This window comes from Monodon monoceros, unplaced genomic scaffold (assembly GCF_005190385.1).
Source record: "Monodon monoceros isolate NGI ecotype Baffin Bay Population unplaced genomic scaffold, NGI_Narwhal_1 Super_Scaffold_16, whole genome shotgun sequence".
NCBI classification, from domain to species: Eukaryota; Metazoa; Chordata; class Mammalia; order Artiodactyla; family Monodontidae; genus Monodon; species Monodon monoceros.
In genome coordinates, this window is record NW_021703772.1 from 44637859 (window position 1) to 44648111 (window position 10253).

The following is a 10253-nucleotide window of genomic DNA, read 5'->3' on the forward strand; positions in this document are numbered from 1 at the left end:
GACTAAATTCTATATTGGTCATTATTTAGCCAATCATCATTGAGCTTTCTTCATTATGGGTAATCCTAAGCAGGAGATTGCATGAATACCTCATAGCATTGTGATTCAGCATTTTCAGTGAATGTATACCGTTGAGCTACTGAAAGTGAGTGAATGACCAAGGTGGTGATAATGGGTAGGATAAAATCAAGGCATACGTACTTAACTAAAAATCTTTATGTCAAAAATGTTAGAACTGTCAGGAATTCACAGGATTTTGTTACTACGTGTAGGCTGTAGTTTTCTTCTCCCCAAAGAGATATCCCAGTACAGGGGCACTCAAATTGACACTGGGGAGCTAGCAAATGACAGATGTGAAAAAATATCTAGGGGCATGTGTTTACCCATAAGTTCACTTATTTTAATTACTAAATCTTTTGCACCTAGGAAATCAGCACAGTTTGCTCTTGTATGTATGAAAATTTATAATTTTAGCACAGCATTAATATTTTATTGTACTGAGAATACCTAGTGAGAAGAAGTTGACTTTCCTGAGCTTCCATAAACATTGTGGCTTTTTGTTGGTTGAACAAAATATGTAGCATTAAAGTACTGCAAATTCCTAGACTGAAATCTAAGGCAAAGGTCAAATCCCTTCCTCTTTTTTTCTTGGCAGACTCTGTGTGTTTCCATTAAACCACAATGCTGATCCTGCCCTGGACTCTCATTTAAATGCTTCTTTATTAAAATCTTTACTTAAATCTGATTTAACCCATTAGACGGTTTTCTGGGAGGAAAATTAAGACACTGTAACATTGTAACATATTTTAAACATTTTTCAGAATCACTATTTAGTATTGCTTAAACCAGAAAAAACCATGATAACTAAAATATTCAGTGACTGAGATAGTCTATGTTTTAATTATATCTTCTAGATAAACTTCAAAGTATTGCAGTTCTTTGAGCTGAAGCCTGCATTATTAAAATCTTTGTAAAATAAAAATTTCCCTTTTTCTATATTGGGTGGGTAGTTTAGGGTAGACACAGTGGAATCTTTATTTCATAGCTGAGCTCCTGAAGTCAGTCCTAACACTTCTGACCCATGTTCTATGGTTGTGTGCATGTGTGTAAATGGATACCTCAGGTGACGCACATCCCCACACTTTCTTCCTCGCTCAGGCTCCAGGTGCGGGAAACCACACTTCATGGAAGGAAAAACTTTTTTTCATTTCCCAGTGTCTATTTTGGCAACTTATCCACAGCAGGGGAAAGCACTGCTCCCAGGTTTGGCCCAGGAGTAACTGCCACACATCTTCTCTCTCCCTTCCTTCTGGGACACTTGTGCCAAAACAACTCAAGATAAAAGGCATTTTCAGTCTTTAGTGTATTTTTTACTTTTGGGGAAGGAATGGAAACTTAGAAGAGAGAAACCACTAAAGGAGGCCATAACTGCTGAAGGTGCCGAGTGTGGGCAAAGGCAGCAAGAAAGGTTCTGAGGAACAGGAGAAGGGCATGTGACTGAAATGAAAGGGCAAAGCTGGGAGGACACAGCAGACAGAGTTCCGAGTAGAAACTGAGTTCTCTCAGACTGAGAACCTTCTCCAAGGTTGAGGAAAAGGAGGAGAGCTGGTCCAGGGAAGAGAAAGGGAATAACTGGAAAGCTTTACCTGATACTCTGAGTCTTCCTTGGGAAGACATTCCCTGTGAGGAGACGGTCATCAGAAAGGAGAAATATGACCGAGGAGAGAGCAAGGAACAGCTGAAACTCAAAGGCTGAGTGTTGATGGAGAAGGAAGGTTAAAAGACAAAGAGGAGGATATTGATGGCCTTGCAATGGGTAGCAGGATGCTATGACTTAGTAATAATAGCTCATAAGCAGGAGGGGCACCACATTCCATATTTAAGAAAAAGAATATAAAGTTTCCAATACAGAGTATGTTCGAAAATAAATAGAATGAAGAAAAAAAGTCACAACAGATGATAACAACTTACTTTTGCTATTTGACAAAAACATACAACCATGGGAACCTACTGTCAGGGCTCCAATTAAGACTGGGAAAAAACCCTTGCAAGAGAAGTGATTAAAACTTAAAGCTTCATTAGATTCATGGTAAATCCACCTCTGGTCATAAAGAATATAAATGCCTCTAGAGCGAATATCTGGCCAGCCCAGTATCAGACAGCATCTCAAAGGAGCTTTTGTGGAAGATGTTGGATACCTTTGTAATACTGGCCTCAAAATGTTCAGAATGTTCTCAGAACAGCTCTAACTTCTGATTTTTTATAAGACTTGAATAAAAACATGTGTGTGTATGAAAGTAGTTTAAAAACTGATAAAGTTCCCCCCCAAATGTTAAGTAATTTTTCTTTCTGAAAAACCCAATCTCATTTATCAAGTTTATCTAAGCCGTCAAAGAACCTATTTATCTTTAACCTGTATAAGCTCCTTATAATTTTGTTTTATACTTACTATGCAGTATTATCTTTTATTTTTCCTAGAAAGTTGTTCTTTCAGCTTCTATGTCCCATATTTGAGAAAATAATATTATTTTAGTCACGATTTAAAAATGATTCACCGTCAGCTTTCATTCTTCTAGACTGAGGGTCTAATCTTTGCTTACACCTTCTTTTGGTAACTTCTTAATTCCCTTGAGAATGTACAGTTCTCATCTTTGCACTTTTCCAAGATTGATTCTTGTGTTTCTTAAGGTACCTGTCCAGAACTGAAGCCAGTGTTGAATGGAAGAAAGTGTTACAGTTTTAGAAAGTGTGTGTGTGTGTGTGTGTGTGTGTGTGTGTGTGTGTGTCCAATCCCTTTGCTATATGTGCCTAGCATTGGTTAGCTGTTGGTGAAAATAGGCAGATTTTTTTTCAGTTGGATATGTCCTTTAGACTCCATTTAATCGTAGTTAGTTGGGATGATAGGAGAAATTTTATCAGGATAATCCAGGATCCAGAGGAAGTTTAGGATAGTGGGCAAAGGCATTCAAGGTACTAGGGAAAACTGATGCATAAAGCAGACAGAAATTGATAGAAAGAAGTGGTGCTACAATCTGAAAGAAGCATTTGAGAGCTCATAGCTGGGCAATTCAAGTCACATAACAGGGAGCGCTGGTTAACTGACAAGATAAGATGTTATGGTCCTAGAGAAAAAGCAGGAAGTTATGACACCAGGTTGATATAGTGGAGGTGGTGCTGTACCTTGTAACCAGGTCCAAAATTTTTTCATTCGATGAATAGCCAGTGTGAGGTGGAGTAGTATGTGAGGACGATCAACTAGAAGGAACTTGTGAAGTAGAGTTTAGAGGAGTAGCTCCCAACCCTGTCTACATATTACAGTCCCCTGCAGAGTTTAAAAACATGTCAATGCCCTGGTCCCACAGGCCAATTGAATCAGAATCTGGGAGTGGATCTAGGCATTGGCAGGCTTTGAAAAGTTATCAGGTGATTCTTGCAAGCATTCAGAATTGAAAACTATGGACTGGAGCAGTGGTTCTAAACTGGAGAAGGTTTTATAATTCTGCTGGTCCAGGCGGTCTCACTCTTTCCCAATTAAATTGGAACATTTGGGGGTAGGATCTAGGCATTATCAATTTTTAAAATTCCTTAGGTGTTTCCAAAGTTTAGGAATCATTGGAATAGAGAGATTGTGTCCTGTGGCCTACCATGCGTCACTAATATAGTGAAAGGATGTTTTGTGATAGCCCTTGGGTATTAAAATCATATTTTCAGCCTTGAAGTTTAAAGCACAGAAAGGAATCCAGATACTGCTATTTGTATTGGTTCTGATGCTTCAGGGCATCCACCTAATTTAACAAAATTAGAATAAAACGATATTGAAAACTGGAGGAGACGTTACAGAAGAAGTAACCCAGCTCCCTCCTTTTACACATGAGAAATAAGAGGCCCAGAAAGGAGAGAAGAACTGCTTGTGATCACTTGGTTAGTTAATGACAGAGTGGGGTCCTCTGACTCAAATCTTTTTTCAATCTTCTTCCACAATGCTGGCTATATTAAAACTCTTAGTTATGAAATGACAAACACTAGAAGTGTTATGAGTTAATTTATAAAATCTACAAAGTACTTGGACAGGATCAATGTGAAGTTGTCCACAAAATGCTAGAACACTAGAAGCTACTCTTGAAGCATGAAAAAATTCATTTAAAAACAAGTAAATTAAATCATTAAAAAACCCCTAATACCCACCATGGCATTTGTAAGCTTGCGGGCCATGAGAATCCTTCACGCCAAAGAGTTAGCCCCTGGGCAGCCACTCTGTTTTATTTAGGAAGACTACAGTTGCAGGGCTGCTTTAGGCCTGGGAAAATACTTGGGTGCCCTGAGGTCACATGCTAAGCTGTAAAAGGAAGTTTTGCAGTCAGTACCTAGACCTTCAATCATGTGGCTCTCATGTGTTCTCGTACCCTCTGAGTGGGTTAGTCTAATTCCTGAATTAATTGGTTCTGATGAAGAAATCGGAACAGAAGCAGGTCTCCTGGGTGACAAACTTAACTGCATATGATTATATTCTGTTTGTTAAATGTGCACACTTCCTTGTGTGTCATAGGAAGCCTATGAAGGAGGGATAGCGAATTGATTAGATCACAGGACCAGGGTTCAGAAAGGTCTCCATGGGCTGAAACGAGTGACCAAAATATAAGCAGATGCAATTCAGTGGGGAGAAAAGAACACAAGTCTCTTCTTGGACCCGGTGCACAGTACAGAGAGGAAGAGCGCTCTCCCCCGTACAGCATTTGAAGGGTTATTATCGAAGAGGGTTTCTAAACTTAAGGCCCACGGACCATTATATGCCTTAGGAGGTCTGCTTGTCAGCTTTTGTGCATGGCTACAGACTACATTTTTTCTGGGGGTAGGACCTGTAATGTTTATTAAATTCTCAAAATAAAAACAAACAAACAGATTAGATCTAATAGTTATAATTGGAAAAAATAAAAGGAAGCTACAGATTTTTTTTTCTCAACGTGAGGAAATCGTTTCTTAGTGAAAGCCAACCAGGATGGAATGTGCTACCATGGGAAGTTTCAAATTTCCGGACCACTTGGCCAGTGTATCATAGAGGAGATTTAAGCAACAGATGGGTGGTTGAAACGTGTTTTTATGTTTCTATAAAACAAACAATGTTGTACATGGAGAGAATGCTTGATGACAACTAATGTGAATGCTGGTGGGATTAGGGAGGGTTGAGGCCCTGAACCACAGAGACTGTGGCAAGAATTGTAAGTGGGGTGCCTCCTCTCAGCAGATCCTGGGTCACAGATTGTTAGACCAAAAGACACCCTTGTGGTTTTGTTTTGCCTTTGAGTCTAGATGGAGGACTTACTCTATGGTGAGTTCATTCATGGTGTCTGATAGACAAAATACCCACAAACTGTTATTTGGGGAAGTAGGTAGAGACATAAAGGGTGAACAGTACGGTGGTTAAGAGCATGGACTATGAATCTCCCTCCTGCCTCCATATTTACCAGCTGTGTGTGATACTGGAGCAGTTATGCAGCTACTCTGTGCTTGTTTCCTCACATGTAAAATGGTAAATGCCAGTAGTACCTACATCATAGATTGGAGAATCAAAGAAACACAAAAAGTCATGGAAAGAATTAAAAACCATGATAATAGAAAGTTGGCTATATGACTGTTGTCATTTCTAGTTACTGGTTGAAAATATTTGAATTCTATTACAAACTCATTTTTCCGCAGGGTGGTATAAGGAAAATTCCTTACCTCTCTGACTTCATGTCTCCTAATTATAAGATGGTGACCATATTTACATTAGACAAAGATAGTATCCCATTTAATACTGCCCTTAAGAACTAAGCAAGTCAAAGGATCCTGAAAGATCTTTCTTAGGAAGCAGAGTTCAACAATCATTTTACACATTTAGGTTTGTATTAGTGCATTAATTCTTACTTGTGAGGCAGTACTGTAGATTAGGTTTTTAAATCAGCAGCAAGGTGTACTGATCTGCCCTACCATCAGGCTTTGTTGGAGCCTCACCTATGTTTTGAGTCTGCTGTCGCTAGAACTCTACCCAAAACTTTTTCTTTTTTTATTTTTATATTTCCTCTAACTCATTGTTTAAGGGAGACTTTTTAAAACTTTGGTAGGAAAGAGACCTTTTTGGATGTTAACTGTTTTTATTATTTCTGTGCTGGCAGCCTCACTGATGTTGGGCCTTACTTGTTATTTAGATGTCAGGGGTGTCTGCCATTTTTATCTCTAAGGAAAATGTTCTTCTTGTTTTTTTTTAAATAAATTTATTTATTTATTTTTGGCTGCGTTGAGTCTTCGTTGCTGCACGCAGGCTTTCTCTAGTTGTGGCGAGCGGGGGCTACTCGTCATTGTGGTGCACGGGCTTCTCATTGTGGTGACCAAGTAAGTCCCCCAAAACTTTTTTTTTTTTTAAATAAATTTATTTATTGGCTGTGTTTGGTCTTCCTTGCTGCGCACGGGCTTTCTCTAGTTGGAGCGAGCGGGGGCTACTCTTCGTTGTGGTGCGTGGGCTTCTCATTGCGATGGCCTCTCTTGTTGCAGAGCAAGGGCTCTAGGCATGCAGGCTTCAGTAGTTGCAGCACGTGGGCTCAGTAGTTGTGGCTTGCGGGCTCTAGAGCGCAGACTCAGTAGTTGTGGCGCATGGGCTTAGTTGCTCCACACATGTGGGATCTTCCCGGACCAGGAATTGAACCCGTGTCCCCTGCATTGGCAGGCGGATTCTATTTATTTATTTATTTGTTTGTTTATTTGTTTATTTGTTTGTTTATTTATTTATTTATTTATTTATTTAGCGGTACGCGGACCTCTCACTGCCGTGGCCTCTCCCGTTGCGGAGCACAGGCTCCAGACTCCCAGGCCCAGCGGCCATGGCTCACGGGCCCAGCCGCTCCGCGGCATGTGGGATCTTCCTGGACCGGGGCACGAACCCGCGTCCCCTGCATCGGCAGGCGGACTCTCAACCACTGCGCCACCAGGGAAGCCCCCCCCAAAACTTTTAATACAAAATATCTGAGAGGTTTGGGTTTTTTTTTTGTATCTGTAGGTTTCAAGAGCTTCACAGTAATTCTTGATTTAGCCCCCAGCCAGAGCTGGGCTTCCCAGAGCTAGAGAGGAACTCTGCCTCCCAAGCACTCAGATCCTCGGATGCCTCATAACAGATGACAGACTCCTCTGCTGGGATGTTTTTGCAACAGGGAGCACCCTGCCAATTGGCTAGGGAGGTTCATCATGCTTTGCAGTCTATTTATAACTGGGTTTTTTTTGTCTTAAAAAGAGGCCTTTGTGGACTTCCCTGGTCGTGCAGTGGTTAAGAATCTGCCTGCCAGTGCAGGGGACACGGGTTCAAGCCCTGGTCCGGGAAGATCCCACATGCTGCGGAGCAGCTAAGCCCATGCACTACAACTACTGAGCCTGCGCTCTAGGGCCCGTGTGGCACAACTACTGAGCCCACATGCCACAGCTACTGAAGCCCGCGTGCCTAGAGCCTGTGCTGGCAACGAGAGAAGCCACCGCAATAAGAAGCCTGCACACCGCAACAAAGAGTCGCCCCCGCTCGCCGCAACTAGAGAAGGCCCATGCACAGCAACAAAGACCCAACACAGCCAAAATAAATAAATAAATAAATTTATTTTTTAAAAAAAGAGGCCTTTGTGTATATGTATTTAATGTGTAAGAATGCATAATCTTTTTTTAATACTGAGTTTATTTCACGTGTATATTTTTGTCTCCCCACCATTTCCATTTGTCTGACCACCACTACTACTATGTCCTATCATAACATTCCATACATACTTAAAACCAAGCAAAGGGTGGAGTTCCACCTTTAAAAACTAAACAGACATTTTGGACAACACGTTCTTGGCAATGGAACCTGGACAACATTTATCAGACACGGTAGGAGAAGTTCTCACTCTGCATTATAAAAAGGACAGCCAGATATCAACTGTTACAGAAATGAAATAAGATGGAAAATTTTAACAAACTGTTTAAACTATTTTCTTAAAGAAACTTACTCCACTGCCAGATATCTTGAGTAGCCTCCTGGTCAGTCATCTGGAAACAATTCTTCACATAATTGCTGAATTTGGCTTCCGCTTTAGGAAGGGAACCACCTTTTTCTATACTTGCTTGCATTTTTGCTTTAATGTCTTCTACAGAGCTAGGTCCTTTTGGTGTTTTAGGAGTTTTTTCCTGTTTTTTGAAGGATTCTTGACCTTTTGATCTTGGTGTTGATGGTTTTGAGTCTTTTCCATTCTGGTTTGATTTTTGTGCATTTTTGGCTGGAGTATCTCGTACAGACCTCTTCACTGGAGCTTTTTCTTCAGCTTCCTCATCATTAAAGTCATCGTCATCAGCGTCACCTTCATCATCATCTTCATCTTCATCAGCAGCAAGTTTTACTTTTTTCCATGGAAACTTGCTACCACTTCCGGGGCAGAACGCTTTCTAGGTATACTTAGGAGTTTCACATCCTCCTCCTCTTCATCTTCTGACTCTGCATCTTCCTCCACAGCTACTAAGTGCTGTCTACTAATACGCACAGGTCCTGAACCACACTTCAACCATAAGACCACAGGTGGTGTTATTTCAAAGCCCCCAAGGGAAACCGTTGGCTGCACAGACATTTTCAAAGGTGCCAGTGTTACTTTAATTGGGCTGCCTTCATAATTCATCTCCTCTGCTTCGACAATGTGCAATTCATCCTTTGCACCAGCCCCTAAACTGACCGTCCTTGAAGATAACTGGTGCTCATTTTCATCATTATCCACCTTACAGTGATAATCTTTGTTGGCCTTTAGTTCACAACTGAAAAGATAGTTCTGGGTCCTCAGGGGGCTCATGTCCATGTCCATCAAATCTTCCATGGGTTGGTGGCACACACTTAGGTGGGAGAGAAGGTGGATGGAGATAAAAGACCACTGTTCCAGGGAACAGTCGAGCAGGACAGAATCACACCAGGGAAAAGCAGAATGCATAATCTTTAATTAATAACTGATGGAGCCTCATATGAAGGGTAATAGGTTTTTGCTTTTAAATCTAGCTTCAAATGCTAAATTAACAGTGTGGGCTAACATGCATCAGGATAGCCTCATTGGTTTTGACTCTGCTACTTTGAGGTCTGTGATAATTGGCTGGACCAGTGTGTGCATTTGCTAAGTCAGTCATCTTCTATATAACGTAAATTAATAGTATACTGAAACATTTAAGAGGCTTAAAAGAACTGCTTTTTTTTTTTTAACATCTTTATTGGAGTATAATTGCTTTACAATGGTGTGTTAGTTTCTGCTTTACAACAAAATGAATCAGTTATATATATACATATGTTCCCATATCTCTTCCCTCTTGCGTCTCCCTCCCTCCCACCCTCCCTATCCCACCCCTCCAGGCGATCACAGAGCACCGAGCTGATCTCCCTGTGCTATGCGGCTGCTTCCCACTAGCTATCTACCTTACGTTTGGTAGTGTATATATAAAAGAGCTGCTTTTAAGTAACTTATAAACAACTACTAAAAAACTCGTTATAATTTACTCATCTATTCATCACATCTTTTCTTGAGAGGAATCAGAGACTTAAGAAGTTGACAAGGCTAATCTTCAAATCTGAGTTCTTGGCATTCTTTGAAAAGAATGGTTTTATCAGGTACTTATCTTCGGCCCAGGCTTCTGTTTTCCGCCCAGTCCCCCATCTGCCATGTCCTGCTTGGCTGCTGTTTTAATTTGTTATTCATGTAAAGTATTTGAGAGCTAGTCTATGCTGATTTGCGGATGTCCAGTTTTCCTCAGGCTGTTTATCTTCTTCTGTAGTGTCTGGGAAATCTGCTTTCTATTTGTTGTGTTGGGTTAAAAGTGAAACAGTTGGGAAGGAGACAGCCTCTCATATGACTTTACTTCATGACTAGGAAACACTTCTGGGACAGCCCTCCCCAGTCACTCCCGTCTGGAGCCATACAAGCCAGAACCCAGGGTCCTGAACCCCATCTCCTTCTCCCTCAACCCACAAGCTCGCTGAGCCTTGGCTTCCGCTGGTGCATAAACAACATTCCTCCTCAGAAGGACTCCATGGTTTACAGTTTTGCTCTTTGAACATTTCCTGTCCCAAAGTGAAAGACCTGGTTAGAGACCATTTCTAGAACATCTTGCATTCAAGAACAAAAGAACTGTGACTTCAGTCAAACTCTTAGATACAAACTTTTTTAAGGTTGAAGCAATTTGAATTTAGGACTAAAGTCTAATCTTCCGATCACTATAAAGTCAGGGAGAATGAG

General features: G+C 40.9%; 1 pseudogene; it reads right to left on the reverse strand.

The window, feature by feature from the left end:
- Window positions 1-7986: 7986 nt before the first annotated feature.
- On the reverse strand, window positions 7987-8852 carry LOC114896971 (annotated as a pseudogene).
- Between the last annotated feature and the right edge of the window lie 1401 nt (window positions 8853-10253).